The 18032-nt window shown below is 54.9% G+C and overlaps 1 protein-coding gene across 1 annotated transcript in view; it reads left to right on the top strand.

The window, feature by feature from the left end:
• Positions 1-748: 748 nt before the first annotated feature.
• EMP2 (epithelial membrane protein 2) overlaps positions 749-18032 on the top strand; it is a 41180-nt gene continuing 23896 nt past the window's right edge. The window contains exon 1 of the mRNA XM_046665211.1: positions 749-897. The gene's annotated coding sequence lies outside the window, so the exon portion shown is untranslated. The remainder of the gene's footprint in view (positions 898-18032) is intronic.

Below are 18032 nucleotides of genomic sequence, written 5' to 3'. Positions count from 1 at the left end.
AACTGAGGCTGGAAAGAACGGCAGTTCCCTGTCTTTTGACGTCATTTCCAGGGACAATAAATTCCAGGGTTGTGGGTTCAAAGGATATGGGTAGGGTTTTGTGAGGGTGCATATGTGGGGGAGGCAGTGACTGGGGGGGGGGGGGGTTGGAGGGGGCCGGGGACTTGGTTCCTTGTGGCCCGGCCGCCTCCCCCCCCCCCTGCCCACCGGGACCGGATGTCAGATAATAAAAACAACAGTAGCCAACCTTTGTTGAGCAGTTACTATGAGCCGGGCAGTGTGCACGAAGGACCACGTTCAGGTCTTACAACCGCGCAAGGAAAGCGGTCCTATTGTGACTCCCATTTCCAGAAGAGGAAACTGAGGCAGGGAAGATTAAGTACATGATAGCAAAGTTAAGAAAAGCGCCAGAGAAGGGGTTCTAAAACAGGGAATCGGATTCCACAAATTTCTTCTTAACCCTTAGCCAAGGGAAGAGGAGAAAAGGGGAGGAGAGGAGAGCGAGCTGGGAACCTGAAGTGCGAGCGCAGCGAAGGCCGACTCCTCGCTCCCGGGAGCTTCCCGCTGCTCGCTCTTTCCCCAACTGCGCGGCGGACTCCGCCCCAAACTTGGCCAAGTGGCGCCGGGAGGCGGGCGGGGTCTGGAGGCGCTCCTAGGGCTCCCCTTTCTCTCCAGTGTCTCCCACCGCCTCCTGCGGTCCCTCCCACTCCGCTCTCCCGGCTCCTGACATCACGCCCCGGGAGGCAGGATCGGGGAAGGAGGGGGACGTGGGGAGGAGGCTCCGCGCCACCGAGAGGGGAGGAGGGAGGGCGCACAGTCCCAGCCCAGAGCTTCAAAACAGCCCGGCGGCCTCGCCTCGCGCCCCAGCCCGTCGGTCGGTCGAGCCGCCAGCGCCCGGTGAGTTGAGATCGCGCCCGGGGACCGCGCGGCCACGTCGGGGGGCTCCGGGCCCCGTGCGCCGGGGGGCAGCGCGGGCGCGAGCCTCCTGCAGGTCCCGGACCGAGAGAGGTCCCTGCAGTTGGTGGGGAGGGTCCGAGGCCCATCCATGCCCCTAATCCACTCTTCCTCCGCTGGCTTACCGGGGCGCAGACTTCCCGCCTGCGCCGAGCCCGCTCGGGACCCCGAATTCCACCTCCCCACCCCCGGCCAGTCTCCTTCGCCTTTTGCGCCGAGGCGGGCGGGAAAAGTTTGGGGAGGAGTCAGGGCGGCTCCCCTCGCCCCCGCCAACTTCACCCCCCGGGCTCTCGGAGGCCACTGCAGGCCCCCTTGTCGCGTGAAGGTCCCCGGCGCCCTCGGCGCACCGTTCCCCGCCTCGCCGGGCGGGCTGCGCCCAGGCTGGGGCGGTGGGTCCTCCGAGGCAGCACACCCCCTCGGCCCCGGCTGCGGCTCCGTGGCGCCCCCCAGCGACGAGGAGCCGCTTCCTTAGGTCTGGAGCGGCGAAGCCTGGAGGCGCAGCCAGGATGGCGCCTCTCCCCTCCCCTCTCTGATGGGGCTTCGTGGGGGGAGCTTTGAGGGCCCCGCTCATGGATTCCAGAGAAAGAGGAGGCTGTAACTCGTGGATTGAGGGACTATACACTCTCCCTAAATCCAGGGTCCTAAATACACTCCAGGGAGGTCCTAATTTGGGGCTGACGTGGAGACCTCCTAAGTGGGGATCAGTCGGTGGCACCTCAACCCGAGGGAGACCCCACAGAGCTTAGCCCTTCCTCCAGGCCATAGAACCCACCCCTTACTTTGGACCAAGGCTCAGTTTCAGGTTTGGGGAAAGGGGCCATGCCCTCTCCCACGCTCCAAAGATGTGTGTGCTGTGGGGTGGGGGGTGATGTTTGACTTAGCTGTGTGGAAAATGCGGAGACCAGCCGGCAAGGTGACAGGCAGAGGAAAGGTAAGAGGCTTGGAGCCGGCCTTAAGAAGCCCTCAGACCAAATACTGTGTGATTCCACTGATGTGAGAGACCCAGAACAGGCAAATGTATAGGGACAGAAAGGAAAGGAGAGGTCCCAGGATGGGGGTCCCCAGGGGGAGTTATTGCTGATTGGCTGCTGAGTTTTTCTTGGAGAGGATGACATTTTGGGGATGGGTAGTGGCGATGGGTAGTGGTGATGGTCACACGATGTTGTGAACATATTTAATGCGACTGAATCTACACTTTCGAGTGGTTATAATGATCAATATTCTGTTATGTATATTTTATCACAATTTAAAAAAAGCTCTCCAGCCACCTCTGTGTTTCCGTCTGAATCAGTTAGAAATCCCAGAGGCCACTCACTGTTGCTGGCCACCTCTCCCCTGAGTCTGGCCTTGGGATAAGGAAGAGGAAGGAGCATGAGGAAGGGATGAGAACCTGGTTTCGCCAGGAGGCTGGAAGGGATGGGATGGGAACGCAATTGACGGAGCATTTGCAGCCCCGGCCGGCCCTCCGGTTCTCCTGGCAGCCTGGCCCCGGGCCAGCCTCACACTGTGCTGTTTCCATCGGCACTCCCAGGTTGCAGGTGGAGAAAGCCAGGCCAGAGCCGTCAAGTCGGTTTCTCAAGGTCGCTGAGCTAGTAAGTGACAAGAGCCAGACTTTGAACCTCCGTGCGCTTTCCCCCTAAGCCCTCCCCTTTCTTCCACCTGGAGATGCCCTGGGGGATTGTGGGGAAATGGAGGGAGAGCCTTCTGGGGAAATCGGGGCCCAGATGTCCTTGGGGGCCTTGGCGGATGCCCAGCCCACAGCCGAGGGAAGAGTGTGGGGGTGGCGGGCAGGCGTGGAACCTGTTTTCCCACCGAAGCCTCTGGATCTGCCGCCGGGAAATGGGGCGTTGAGGGTGGGAGGCAGAGAGCGGGCCACATGGCCCCGAGCCACCTGCGTCTCTCCAGTGGGAAAATTGAGATTCACCTGAAATCCAGGGACAGGTGTTTGTGCTGGAAGCCACAGAGGTGGCCAGTGGGGTGGGTGAGGGCAGGGCCGGGCTGGGAGGCTCTGGGGCTGACAGTGCCCTGCCCCACCCAGAGGGGAGGGGCTGCACCCACTCTGGCTGGCATGGCGCCAGATTAAGGTCCAGCTGATGAGGGGCTGGAAGGGCTCTGAGGTGTCTGATTGTCAATACAGGGCACATCCGTTCTGTCCTCCCGACCATCCCCTGCATACGACACACACGAGTGATTTATAAGGCCCTTTCTTCCTGAAATGGAAGTGAATACTTCACCTACGTTTCCTTTCTCTGCTTGGCGCGTAATATCTTTGGTGCAAGAGCTAAAACCGCGTGCGTATGCGCACATACTCAATTATCCAGCAAGAGGTGATCAGGGAAGCTCAGCCGGACAATTTTTCATCCCAGGCACGTGCTGACGCCCTCGTCCTCTGTGGCCTTCCTGGTTGACGGGGCCAGAGCAAAGCTCAGCTCTTTGTCATAGGCAACTCGGCCAGACATGACCTGGAAGGGAAGTCTGTCCAGACAAGAATATAGGAATGCCTTTCCAGGCCGGATGGGACGGCGCTGGATCGCGGGCTGGTCACTGGGGTTTGTCTGGGCAGCGGGAGTCCAGCCACCCTCCTGGCGGGGCAGACAATTTGTGTGTGCTGCAGCATGTGGCCGCGGCCCAGCTCTGTGGACAAGTGGGGCCTCGGACACAGGCTCCGGGGGCTACGGCGGGGTGGGTGTGGGCGCCCCAGCCATGGGGAGCTCCAGAGCGGGACTGGTAGCAGACATTACCCAAAGGTGGGGCAGGGTCCCAGGTGTTTGGACTGCCCTTCCAGAGCATGCCGTTAAAGACTGCCGATGGGACGCCTGGGCAGGAGGATGGGTCCCGGGGACGGCTTACTGGGTCTGGAAAGCAGGCCATGGGCAGTAGCAGTGGCGGGAACGAGGAAAGAGGGCAGCTGGCACCACAGGCAGACTGGAGGCCTGACTCTGGGATGTTGCCTTCAGCTTGTCCCTGGGAGGGCTGGGGGTAGGGGTGAGGGTGGCGGGAAGAGGAGGTTCCCCTTCTTGCCCCAGGAGTGGTGGAGTCTGGCTTCCTGCAGGAATTACTCAAGTAACGCAATGTGGGCAGGACTGACCACGGCAGGAATCGTCAGAGGCATCTGGCTCTTGTTAGGGACAGGCCACGGGGGAGTCTAAAAATATCAGAGGCGGAGCTGCCACCCAGCGAGAGTGCCGGGCTGGGAACCCGATACCCAGGGCCGGGGTGCTTGGCGGTGATGGTGACGACAGCATTAGCATTAGCCTTGCTCTGTTCCAGAGTCATTTGGGCCCTTCCAGGCAGCCAAGCCTTGGGCTGACGCCTGGAATGGGTGAGAGCCCTCTGCATTCAGGGCAGCCGTGGGCTAAGATCCGAGAATTTCAGGGGCATGAGGGCCTTAGAAAGTCCCAGTTTGACAGCCAGGGACACACAGAGAGGTGGAGTGACTGCCCTGAGGTCACCCAGCAAGTTGGCGGCAGAACCAGGACTGGATCTGTGTCTAGGAGCTTACTGGGTGGGGAGTGGTCTGTGGGATTCCAGGCTGGGACCCTCATGGCGTGTGTCATCCATGGGATGCGGAGTTTCCATGCCCCCACACTGGTGGGAGGTCCGTGGACAGGGAGCTGTGCTCAGGCGCTGTACATCACTTCCTACTGGGCATTGGGTCAATCTCGGGCCCAGCTGTCAGGCTCTGGGGATGTTGGTCCATCCTGGGGCAGAATATAGAGAGGGGGGTGCTGGAGGCGAGCCGTCTTCCCACTTGAACGTGCTGTCGGTTTTGCTCATGTGGATCTCCAGTGCTTGATGAGAAGGTGTTGACCTGGAGAGTTGAATTCCGGGGCCTCCCCGTCCTTGGGAAGCTGGGCTTCTGTAGATCGAAAACGGAACTGAGGGCAAAGAGATTGCCCAAATTCCTGTTCCGGAGACTCCTGGGTCTAGAGCTGGAGAAATGGTCCCCAGGGTGATATTTGGCATCAGGATTGTCCTGGGAAATGTGGATGTGAATTAGCTGTCACCATGCAGCAGGGAGAGATGGACAAGTCCCTGAGTGCCACGGCTGATAGTCTAAGATTAAGCTCGTTTTCTCAATGGAGAAGTCACCTAAGATTTCTCTTTCTGATGCGACTGATGACAAACTTCTTTGGTGAGCTGTCTTTCCTTAAATCGAAGTTAATAAAAAAAAAATTTGCAGTGAATAAATAGGACCCAAAGTTGTCTCATTAATCTTATGTTAATGAATGTTTCCCGAAGGGTGTTATCACTGGTGGAACGCAAGATGATTTTAAAAGGCATGCAGCAGATCATGAAACGAAAAGGAGTACTTATGTCTTTTTCTCGGTTGGTATTTGAAAAAAACATACAGCACACAAGCCCAGAGTTTTGCAGCTACTACAGCATAGAGTGAAACTAAAGTTGATGTGTTAAACTTAAAATGTTTTGTAAATCATCGAAGGATTTAATTAATTAGCACAGGTGATCCTTGGGTTTGGCAGAAATCTTAGCCCTGGAGTGACGGCCTTTTGGGAGGTCACGTGACCCGGGGTGGGATGGACACGGTTCACACTTTTGATGGCACAGCTCATCCTGAAATGTCTGTGAGCTCCCCACCCAAGCTCTCCTTCTGCAAAGAGGCCCCGATGGTCCGCTTTGCACTAGACCTGCCCCTGAGCTTCCGAGAGAGTCTCCCCATCTTTAGTGAAGGTCACTGTGCCGCCTGGATGCTGTGGGGGGTTGTTCTGAGCAGCGGAGGAGTCGGTATATGGATGTACGTGGAAGTGGCTTCAGATGTTTGTGGCTTGCTTGAACCAAAGGAAGACCGAGGGAGCGGCTGGCTGGCCCACTTTCATCTTGATGGGTGTAATTAAGTGACTCTGTGCAGTGAGCTGCTCCAAGCAAAGGGGATTTCCTTCTCTTCAAAGGAGGCTACAGTCTGGTGACGGGGCTGATGAGTCTAAGGATGTGTGTGCCAGGACTGGGGTCACGAGAGCTGGTTTAAGAGAAGCCAGTGGTGGTGTGCAAGGGTTTCCTAAAGCGTGTAGGACTGGCGATGGGCGTGGGAGAGTCCCTAGAATTTCCCCCAGCAGCGATGGTTCCAGGTGTGCAGAAGGGAACAGTGGGAGAAGGGACGGAGGTCACAGGCAGAGACCCCACCTGGGGAGCAGCGAGTGTCCAGTGGGCCTGCCGCGCAGGGCATGTGGAGGCAGGGCGGTGCTGGGGATTGACCTGGGGAGGCAGAGGCAGGCCGTGGGCGAGGGGGCCTTTCCTCCACATCCCGGAGGCGTGATGGTGTTCACACAGCAGCACTGGAACGAAAAAGAGAGAGAGAAAGGAAAAAAGTGGAAATCACCTAAAAGCGATCTAAATGTCCATCAATCATATTATGGAATATTTTACAAAAGTTAAAAAGAACGCGATTCATCTATGTGTACCAATACAGAAAGATCTGTAAGACACTGTTGAATTTAAAACAAGCAAGTCGCAAGGCCAGATGTGGGAAAATATGCTATTTACATGAAAACGAACAAAAGCTAGCTGTTTTCCTATGGCCTCCTACGTCTTGTGCGTATACAAGGAAACGTGTCTGGAAGGATATATCAAGATGGATCAATGTGGTTGCCTCCGGTGAAGGGGAGAGGCAGGGACTGGAATGGAAGGGACCAGCAAAGGGCCTCCAGGCTTCTCTGTAACAGAGAGAATGTGCTCAGGAGTTACCTGTGTGCGTGAAGTTCAGTAACAATGAAATGGTCTCTCCTGAATTCGATAAGCAATGGGAGCTTTGCAGGTTTCTGGGGGGGTGTATGGGGGGGTGGTTTAGGATATGGGTAGTTAGGGGCTGTGCGGTAATCCAGGGACAAGGTAATGGGCAGTTAACTCAAGAGATGCCCTCTAGCCCCCATGGAACATTCCCCTTGGAACGTCCCACTGTGGATGCCTCGTGGGCGTAGTGGGTTTCCTGTCTGGGTGCTGTTGACAGACCCGTGGCAGTTTGGAGAAGAGGGGGCAAAAGTGAGTACATTTGGGGTGTGTTAATAGGGCCATCAGACGGTCCCTGGAAAGGTGTCCAAGAGACCATTGGGAAGGGGGGTCTGAGGCTTTGAAGAAACTTCAGAGAGAGACGTAAAGACCTGGGTCTCCAGCTGTGTGTGAGGGTGGTGTTGGCGAGCAGCAGGAAATGCCTTAGTTTGCCAGTGTTATCAGTAGCAATCATAATAATTTACCGTTGCTATTATTATGGCATTTACAGGGTGCCGATCAGTTCACCGGGCCAAGTGTTTCACATCCTTCCTCTCGTTTAAAATGAGCATCAACCCGCCGAGGCAGGGACCATTATGATCCCTGTTCTATAGACGAAAAAATGGAGTCAAAAATTTTGTTTAAAATCGCACGGTTGCTGTGTCAGGATTTGAATCCAAGTCTCGTGGACGCCACAGGCCCTGCTCCATTTGATGTATGCCCGTCACATCCCTCTTTTTAAATGTAGATGTTGCATCCTTCCTTGGAAAGAATCCTGGTCCTTGGGGCCGAGAAAGTTCCTTTGTTGCAGATGTTCTGGTGGGTCCTGGGTGCCAGCGTTTTCCTCCAAAGTCAGCCATCTCAGCCCTGAGGGTCCCTGGACGACATGAGCTTTCCCTCAACAGCCTGGTCACAGAGGGCAGGCCTACACGCTCACCCCAACCCTGGCCAAAGCCACCTTGATTGGCAGATGTCAGGTGTGTGTGGAATGGAGAAGGGCATTCTGGGAATCCTGTCTGCCTTAGATAGGAACCCCCTGTCTAAACGGTAATCAGTTCCATTACTTCTGGTGGTCTTTGTTGGAATTAGGCAAGGGCTGCTGGGGCAGGGGCTGGTTCTCATGAGCACCCAGGGGATCCCCAACATCCCGCACAGAGCTAGGGGTGCAGGAAGTGCTCGGTAAATCTCTGTTGGTGAATAGCTGACATGAGTCACTTTTCAGCAGACCCCAGAGGAGGAGTCAGAAGGGGGCCCCACGCCTTGGGTGAGGAGCCAGCTGGAGGCTGCCCAGGGTGGGAAGAGGAGGGGAGAGGGGGGAGGGGTTCTGGGGACATGAGAGAGAACTGGGGCCCGGCAGCTGCTCCCTCTCCCTCTTGCAGTTGGCTCTGCTGGAGCCGTGTCAGGCCCAAGTGGCATGGTCAGCGTCCGTTAATATCAGTGTGACATGGGGTCACATTCTTCTAGCCCAGAGCCCGAGAGAGGCTTAATCATCGACATGCCCAGAGTGTGGTCTGCACACCGACAGGCATTTGGAGACGGTTTCTATAGCATGCAGACAGGTTACAAACTGTAATTCGCTCATATTTATTCTAAAGTGTGTTACTGAGATATCAATCGCTTGGCTGGTGATGCCGATTTTCCTTTTATGGAGTAAGACACATTTCAAGATTAATCGAGTTCAGCTAATGTGTTGTAAAGACAATTATGGGTAATGAGTCGTAGAAGTGGTACCCAGACAGGGCAGACATAATGGCGTGGTGTGGACGCTGTTGGTGTCCTACCCAGGCCCCCCTTCCTGGATTGTGTGCCCCTGCCTCCCCCCGCCCCAGCTGCCCTGAGTGTTGGCTGTCACTGCTTTCCCTTCCCTTGAGAATTTGGAGAAGCCCCTCCCCAGAGATGCCTGGGAAGTCATGCTCCCCATGCCCCGGGCTTGCAGACCGCTCTGTGGTGTACCCACCCAGGGGTGTCCTGGAGCCTGGCCTGAGCGCCCCCTATGTCCATCCCAGGTGCCAATTTTCAGGCAGGAGATGGTGGGCCTCGAAATATTCATGCTTCCTGTGCTGAGGCCCACCCGTCCTCGAGAGCTGGAGGCCGTGGGATTCTGAGGGAGAGGAGGACGCTGAGCCTTCTCCCCAGACCCTCTCACCAGAGACTCTGCCGGTCTTCACCACCTCCCCGCTCCTGGGGTCCTTCCTGGTGAGGCCTGGAGTGGCAGAGAGAGTCCCCGAAGAGTTACCATCCTTCGCTCTGCTGTGTGCCAGTCACTGTGCTGGGCATCGGGGACATAGCAGTGACCAGACGGACATAAATCCTGCCTGCAGAGAGCTTCCACTCTAGAGGGACAAGACAGAAAAAAGAAGTGGATGGCGATCACTAAGAAAATAGCCGACCGTGTTTAGTGATTTGGAGAAAATGAAACGGGGCTCACGTAGATTGGATGGCCCTGGAGGGCTTCTCTGAGGAGGGGACTTTGGAGCTGAGGCTGAAGGCAGGGAGGAACCCAGTCCCTCCAAGGTCTCAGAACTTTCCAGAAAGAGGAAACGGCTCATGCAAACATCGTGCTGCCCTGAGGGGGAGTGAGCTCGGTCTGTTGGGGAGAAAGAAGGACGGTGGTTTGGGGTACTAACCCATCCCCAGCCATTCTTGTGGGCACTCGGTAAGGGCGGGGACCGAATGGTCCATGACCTCATGTCCTCAAGTAGCGCCTACTGTATACTCTGATTAGTCGAGACAGATGGCTGGGAAGTGGGGTCACATGCTGCCCACTTCTTGGGGCGTCCTGGAAAGCGAGGGGCTGGCTCAGTCCCCGCCCTGGGAGCGAGTGGTCGGTTGTGGCTGCACCTTGGTCGCCTCTGGGCCCTGTGGAGGGCGCGAGGGCTCCTCGCTCAGACCAGCTCAAGGTGTGTATTCCTGACCTGTGGTTTCCACCTTTCCCCCGACATCAGAGGCCGCGGGGGGTCTTGGGTGTCCTGTGGTGTCAGACCCGGGGGGATGGAGGTGTTGAAATACCAGCCCCCAATGTACTCAGAGGTCCCCTGTTTTATTTTTTAAAATCTCTTTTCAAGTGAGTTTTTTAAAGTGTACAATTCGGTGTATTTTAGTATATCCACAGATAGGTGCAGCCATCATCACGGTCAAGTTTGGAACATTTTTATCTCCTTAAAAAGAAAGCCTGTATCCTTTAGAAGTCACCCCCCTATTTTCCCATCCCCTCAGACCTAGTCAACCACAGATACCCTCAGCCTCTGTACATTTGCCTGTCCTGGACATTTCATATAAAGAGAATCATAATATGTGGCCTTTTGGGTCTGGCTTCTTTCACTTCCCATGGTATCTTCAAGGTTTCTCCACGTCCTGGCGTGTATCAGTACTCCATTCCTTTTTATGGCCTGGTAATATTCCATTGTATGGACATAACCCATTGTGTTTATCCATTCGTGAGTTGATGGACGTCTGCGTTGTTGCCACCTTTTGACTCTTATGAATAATGCTGCTATGAATATTCCTGTACCAGTTTTTGTTGGACATGTGTTTTCATTTCTCTTGGGTATAAACCTAAAAGTGGAATTGCTGGGTCCTGTGGTAACTCTATGTTTAATTGTTTGAGGAACGGCCACACTGTTTCCCGAAGTAGCTGCACCATTTTACACTCCCACCGGCAGAGTATGAGGGCTCCAGTTTCTCTGCTTCTCAAGATTTTAATTCAATGCCCAGTCCTGTCTAGTTTCTGGCTCCTAAGAAGCTTCTGCTGGTGAGATTCCTACAGGTCTAGAGCCGGTTCCTGGGGGCCAGGGCTCCCGGCTCTAAGCGCGGCCCCCCCGAAGGCTCTGGGACAGGCTGGGCCCAGCTGAGTGGGCTGGGGTGGGGCGTGGGAGGAAGGGAGGCACATACTCTGTGGGTCCCTGGGTGGGGACCACCGAAGATGGAATCGGGATCCATGGAAGAGAGAGGCGTCTCTATGCTGTTTGCTGCAGGGTGGGACTCATGGTTTTAGGTGGCAGCGGACACGACATTGAATGACATCGAATCACTCAGTGGGAAAGTGATTCCCTCTTCAATTCTTTTTCAACTCTTCTGAGTCTCTCTGGGGGAGAATCTTAGTGGGTGCTCACGTGTTTAACGCCTCTGTGACCCTAATTCCCTTCCTTAACCAGACAGAGCAGAGCTCCAGCTCAGCCCTGAGGCAGACAACAGCGTCGAATCAGAACTTGTGAACCTGGGGGTGGGGGCACCATTTATTGTCACAGTCAGTCTCTATTTGTGGCAGCTGATGCTGGTTTTCCATTTCCAGGAGCCAAAAGATTTCTTTTTTAAAATACGTGCATTTCTATTAGAGAGTGGGTTTATTTAAAGACAAATATGAAGGAGAGTCCCACCGTGGTACTTGAGAAGGTGGCAGGCAAATGACTGAAGTTTGGAAAACCTTGTTCTAAAGTTGAGGGCCCAATTATCAGATGCAGGGCCGGGAAGTGGCGAGGTCCCCAGTCCCAGGGCACAGACAGATGGAAACCGGAGGCTATGAAAATATTCCAGGCAGCGGCTGTGGACAGGGGTGACTCTGCAGGCTCACACGGCCCCTTTCAGCCAGGACTGCATGAGTTCGCGATTCTCATTGTGTGGGGTCACTTTCCCAATTCCACGGCGGGACAGTGTCATAGCTGCAGACGCAACATCATCAGAGGTGCCCCAGTCGAAAGGTTGAGGTTTTGGGGGCTGCCTTTCTTTCTGGCAGGGTGACCTTACCGCCCTTGGGCCTGCTGGTGGGAAAATGTTGCAGTGTGATGCCAAGTTCATGGGGATGGCTTCCCAGCTGGCTCAGCATCTGCCCTGGTCTTGAGTGTTTCATGGAGGGAATCCCTTCCTGTCAGTTCCCCTAAACCCTCAGTTCAGGGCATGAACTGCCAGCTCTCGGGTTAGTGGGTCTGTATGGGCTGGGTACCCTGATGGAGGGATGCTCGTTAGTCAAGGTTCTCCAAGAAACAGAACGAATTGGCTCATGCAGTTATGGAGACTGACTGCAGGGTAGGCAGACTGGAGACCCAGGGAAGAGCTGACGTTGCAGTTTGAATCTAAAGGCCCTCTACTGGCTGAATTCCTTCTTGTTCTATTCAGGCCTTCAACTGATTGGATGAGGCCCACCCACATTATGGAGGACAATCTGCTTTTCTCACAGCCCACCAATTTAAATGTTTCTCTCATCGCCAAACACCCTCACAGAAACATGGTGGCCCAGCCCGGTTGACACATAAGGTTAATGGTTACAGATTCTTTAGGTGAACCAGACACACAGCATTAAGTAAAACAGAGTCTGTTTTAAATCATTCCCTTTTAAATTCCCTTCCACCCCTTCAAGGAGAAAAATCTCAGCTTTGTGTTAAGACGTCTTTAAAACTTCCCAAACACGTGCGATGTCCTGTTGCAGCCAAGAGAGAGAAAGCTGGCCTTGGGCTCAGAGCTGTCAGCGGCTACAGTTTCCAGCTGGAATCTAGTAACATTGTTCTGTTGTCATTGTATTTCTTTTTCCCAGCTCCCTCTGTTTATGGCAGGCAACCCTGACTTTCCATTTCAGTCCCAACACAAGGTTTCCTTTTATAAAGATGTAAGGTTAAAAAGCGACGAGCCGCTAGTAACATGGGGGGTACACGGGTACGCCTGACATAATGAAGGCGGTGCAGAGATGGCTCGTTTGGGGAAACGTCAACGTAAGCCTAGCAGGGACCGTGTCTCACATGTCCCCACATTGTCCACACGCCCCGAGCTGCCTGTGGTCCTCCTTGTACTTCTCTCTCCCCTGGAGACAGCTCGGTGCTTTATTTCCACTTGGTGACTGCCGCCTGAGAGCGGTGGCCGTGGACAGGAGGAGAGAACCCTGGCCGTGTGGGGACAGGAGAGGCCTGGGGGTGGCGGTTCTAAGAAAGCCCTGGACCGTGATGCTGGCTGTGATTGGTGTACATACACAGCGCCTGCCATGCACCAGACGCTGTTCTAAGCGCTCTGGCTCTGTCATCTTCCAGCAGTCCTGGGAGGTAGGCGTACCATTGTCTGCCCCATTTTACAGATGAGGAAACTGAGGCACTGAGTGGTTATGCTGCTCGGCTCCAGGCCGGTCAGTCCGGCTCCGCCTGGGCTCTCACTGTGTTTGCACGCACTGCTTCCTGCTCGTCTTCTCCCCTTCGGCCCCTTCCTGTGTCCACTTCCACGGAGCTGAGCCCTGGCTTCCTGGGCATGGGGCTCCTCGGGCCTGGCTGAATTGTAGGCAGTGATCCCTGGTTCTTAGCTTACCGGCAAAAGCCATCCACAGAAATGACAGCTGTTGTCACTTAGGAAAGAGGAAAAGGCATTTAGAGTGAGTGCCACCGATCTCCTGGGGATTTCTTGAAAGTCCCTGACACGAGATGCTCTGTGAGGGACAGGACATTCGTAAGGTAGTGGCTGTGGGGCTGGGGAGCACCCCGAGTTGGACACCTGCCTCCCCCCACGTGGCCATGTTGCCTGCCTGCAGATCCACTACCAACCCTCTCTGGGCTGGGGTGTGGGTTTGCTGGGGGCATAATTCCAGGGAGCTCCCTGGATGAGAGCAGCCAGCCTGACCTCTAATTGTGGGGTCAGGCAGCGGGCATCGGCAGAATGGCGGTTACTAGGTCTTCAGCAGAAGCTGCCAAACTCGCAGACATTCAACAAGTATTTGCTGAATAACCCTGGGTGCTGGGAATACAAAAAGGAGTAAGACATGGTTTCTGTCCGTGGAGACCTCTGACTCTAACGGATCCATGTCTCCCCCTTCAGTTAGCTCTTGCTGTGTAACAAAGCGTCCCAAAATGCAATGGCTTGAAACAGAAAACCCTGATTTAGTTCATGATTCTGCAGGTGGGCCCTGTGGGCTGGGCTCAGTTGGGCTCTCTCTGTGTCTGTGGTCAGCTGGTGGGTCCTTTGGGAGTTGGCTGGTCTAGGGCAGCCTCCGCTGGAAAAGCTCGTCTCTGTTCCACGTGGTCTCCTGCCCTCTGGCAGCCCAGGCTGGGCTTGTCCGTGGGGTAGCTGAGCAGAGACAGTGGAAGTGCGTGAAGCCAGCTGAGGCCTTGGCTCAGAATTTACAGTGTCACTTCTGCTGCCTTTTATCAATAAAAGAAATCACAAGGGCAGCCAGGGTTTGGTGGGTGGGGAAGTCGATTCCACCTCTTAATAGGAGGATTCGATTTGCTGCAATTTTGCTAAAACCTTTTGCGCTTATGAACATGGGGGATATTGGTCTGCATTTTTCTTTTCTTTTCCCATCTTGCCTGGTTTCGGCATCAGGCTAAGGCAGGCCTATCGCATGAGTAGGGGTGTCCCCTCCTCTTCTGTTTCTGGAAGAGTTTGTGTAGAGCTGGCATTATTCTTCCTTAAGCATGTGGCAGAATTCACCAGTGAATTCTGGAGTTTTCTCTTTGGGAAGGGACCCTCGGCTCTTGATAAGTATGTCTTCCTCCTTTGGTTTCAAACTTGAAAGAGAAGTCTAGCTCCATTCTTTGACTTCTTCCTAGCTCTCTAGCTCCTTGAAATCTGATTCCTTCAGTCATTCATTCAACACATCCTTCTTGAGCCCCGTCTATAGACCAGGCGCTGTTCTAAGTGTTGGGAACGGCAAACACGTGCCAGGTCCCCGCCACTGCAGCAGGAGAGGGAAATGACACCACGCACAGGAGAGCATCAGGTGGCGGGAGGCACCACGGGGAGGAAAATGGAGAAGGGCTTTAGTTTATTTCACTGACATTATTATTACCAAGTTTGCCATTTGAGCTCTTTTTCCATCCTGATGCCTTTTTCTGGTCTCTCCTCCCTCGGCTTCTGCTTCCAGTCCCCCCCCATCCACTCCTGGTTTTCTCCACAGCTGTGCCCACTCCTCAGCCTCCTTCACCGGCGTTTTCTCGTCCATCGCCCATCGCCTCCTCTCTGCCGGCTTTCTCCCTGGGTGGTGTTCTTTATCCGCCAGTGGCTTGTCTCCCAGCCACACACCCGGGACACTGGCATTTCCGTTCCCAGCTCCTGTTTTCGGAGTGACAGCCCCCCTCCCCCCCATGTTTCCAACTGCCTGGACACATTTCCACCATCGTAAACCAGACATTTCTGAAACCCAGTGAACTGTTTGCCTCATCCTTCAAGTGCGCGGCTGCTGCTCCAACCCAAGCACGTCAGTGGAAACAGCGTCCACGGTGGCCCACGCTCGGGGCCCCCAGCATCCGGACCCCTCAGCCCCTCTGCGGGCCTTGTCACTGCCACTTGCTGCAGAGCTCTCCAGGTCCCCGCCTGCTGCCCACCGCCCTCTTCCTGCCTGAGTCCAGACCTCATCAATCTCACCAGGGCTGCACCACCAGCTTCCCCCCAAACACCCGCTTCTAATCCATCCTCCAGACTGTGGGATGTTTTTTCTCTTCTAGAGGCAGATCTGATTATTTTCCTGCTTAAAAGCCTTCCCCATCCCCCTGCTGCCTCCACTTATGATGCTTCTGTGCCTTGGAGCGTCCTGCTCCCAGTGCCTGCGACAGCCGGTCCCTGCGGCTCTGCCTGGGAAACCGCCTATCCCTTGAGACCCAGCTTAGACGTCGCTTCCTCCAGGAAGCCTCTAAAACTGCCCTACCCCAACACAGGGCTCAGCACAGCTCCCTCGGTGTTCCCACAGCACATGTGTCGTTTCATGTTTATTCATTTATACACCCCGTTCTTTGTGTACTGGGCAGCTCCCAGGGGACACGGAGCCTGCCCGACTCATCCATGCATCACCAGGGCCCGGTACATGGTGGGTGCTCGGTGAATGCTCATGGAGTGAATAATTGCTCCATTTTAAAAAAATGAGCCAGAGGCTAGCAACCAGAAAACTGCAGTCTGAGCCTGCTACCTGGATGATGTGGACAAATCCTTAACTTTGACTTCTCGCCTGCAAAGTGGGCCATAGTCCTTGCCTACCCTTACGACAGGGCTGTCACCTCACTGGCAGGTGTTTACCTTACGTGCACTTTCAGCCTGCAGGACTCGTGGGTGACTTTGTGTTCTCTGCTTCCCTGTCGCCAACTTGCTCCACCAAGCGTGTCCCAATTCCTGGGCCCCAGAATAATGACACTTAGCAACGGCCAGCATCCAAAGCCACATGTGGCCCCAGGAATTTGGACCGATCTCCTGATCAGGGCTTAAAGTAACAGGACCTCAGAAGGGAAGAGAAAGCCCAGACAGGATGGGCCACATGGTGATTTCTCTGATGCCTGGTTTCAAATCCCAGCTGTAGCCTTTACTAGCTGTGTGACCTTGGGGAAGTTGCTTAACTTCTCTGAGCCTTATTTTCTTTACTTGTAAAATGAGACTAATCATAGCACCTACATCAGAGTGTTTGTGTGAGGAATGAATAAGTTAATACATGTAAAGAGCTCAAAGAGTGCCTGGTACACACTAGGCAACAAAGGTTAGCTATCATTATTGTTGATGTTGTGGTTATTCCAATGGATGAAAGACTCAGGCCTGGATATTCCGGGCTGGCTGCTGTCCAGATGCCAGGGCAGGAGGCTGAGCTGACCTCTGCCTTCCTGAAAACAGAGGCCAACGCCGCTGTCCCCTCCGACTGCTGTGGGCGGTGGGAGGGGCCTGGGTTCCAGCCAGCCTGGGGTTAAGCTGCCAGCTCCAGTGGGCCCTGGAGTCCCTCTGGCAGTGTGGCCTTCCCCGGGGTCAGTGCCCCAGGCTCCCTGGCCTTTTGAGCGGGAGCTGTGGGTGGAGCGCTTCTGGGTGGGGGATCTACCCCGGGCCCCCAGATGCCAAACATCTCAGGTCTGTTTGGAAAGGCCCCCCACCTTGGGATTGTCCTTTTGCCTACAATTCCGGGAAAAGGCTCCAGCTCAGGCTGAGAACGGGGCCGTGGTTTAAATTGTAGGAAGAACGCCCGAGGGTGGGACTAGAATCGGGTGGGCCGAGGGCCCAGCGGTCATCTTAACATCGTGTTCTCTCCCCGCGGGAAGCAGCTGGCTCCCCCTCCTGCTCTCTCGCATGGAATGGCGATGGCACAGTCGCTGAAGCAGCTTCCTTTAGCAGCAGCTGCGGGGCTGGGCTCCCGGCGGTGGGGATTTGAGTTTTTATGAAGGGAAGGGGAGGAGGGGACCCTTACACTGCCCGACGGCAGGTCCTGTGGCTTCTCTTCACCGTTAGACCCTGCTGGTGATGTCCCACCGTCAATGGCAAGTCAAATGTTGCTTCTGGGGGAGGGCGGGCCAGTGAGACACTGGCAGGGCTTTCTCCACACCCAGGGGTAGATGTGCGGCACACACACACACACACACACTTCACGCCAACATTGGACCAAGGCATAGCAGGACAGCATTCCTAGTTAAGAGGCGGCAAGGAGATGCCAATTCATGGCTGTCCTGTTTGTTATCGGAGGTCTAGATGGACATTTCTGGGAGTACCATCCCTCATCCCGGCAACTATCAGCCTTTAGAACCTGAAATTCACTGAGCCCTGGATACTCCATTCTGTGTGCAGAACTTCCATAGCCTCCCCTCCCCCGACAATGCCTTGCCCCTCCCCCACTCCCTCCCCTTCCCCCTCCCGCCCCTGCTCACTCCAGTCCTGTTGCCCACAGGACGCTGGCTCCTGCTCCCGGAAACCCATTTGCTGCTCCTCCCATTCCAGTTACCGATTCTTTTTCCTTAAAAAAAAAAAAATTAAGTCTTTAGTTCAATGTCCCGTGTTCTCTGTTGTTTTATGTGATTCTTTTTATGGGCGTTTTATAGACTGGGGAGTATTTAGGCTTCAATCTGAAGACACCGTACAAGGGTTCCGACGGTGCACGTAGGTCAAGCTGGGGGGGCCAGGTGTTGTGTTCTGCGAGATCCAGCTGAGTTTCTGGGTGGAAAGGAGGTGCATTGTGATAAATGTAGAAAACAGAGCTGAGTGCCTTCGACTGTGGCTGAATGAGTCCTTTTGGCAATCAAGGGAAAAGCTTTATCCACAGTCCAAACCCGTCTCACAGCAGATCTGTAGAGACAGCCCAGGCTTCAGCTGGGCGGTGAGCTCCCAGGGTGGAAAATGCAGGAGACTCTATTTTCTGTACAAGTGCAGACTAACGCGTAGTTCTTAATCAGGCCCAACCACGTCGCAGCTTTAGCTGAAGGCACCGTGCAGACAGGCCGCCTCCCCGGATCTCTTCTGCCTGGTGCAAAGCTCGAGGGAGACCCAGCCAGAGGGAACGGATGCAGAGGTGACCGGACACTGCCTGTGCCCTCTTGCCTGATTTTAATTAGGCCACCGTGTGAGCAGGAAACAGGATGGTAGAAATATGCCCTCCATTTGGAGTTGGAGAACCAGGGGTTGGCGTCCCAGCTCTGTGAACTTTGGCA

The sequence above is a fragment of the Equus quagga genome, chromosome 7 (assembly GCF_021613505.1).
Source record: "Equus quagga isolate Etosha38 chromosome 7, UCLA_HA_Equagga_1.0, whole genome shotgun sequence".
Lineage (NCBI taxonomy): Eukaryota > Metazoa > Chordata > Mammalia > Perissodactyla > Equidae > Equus > Equus quagga.
This window is presented reverse-complemented; position numbering and strand designations above follow the sequence as displayed.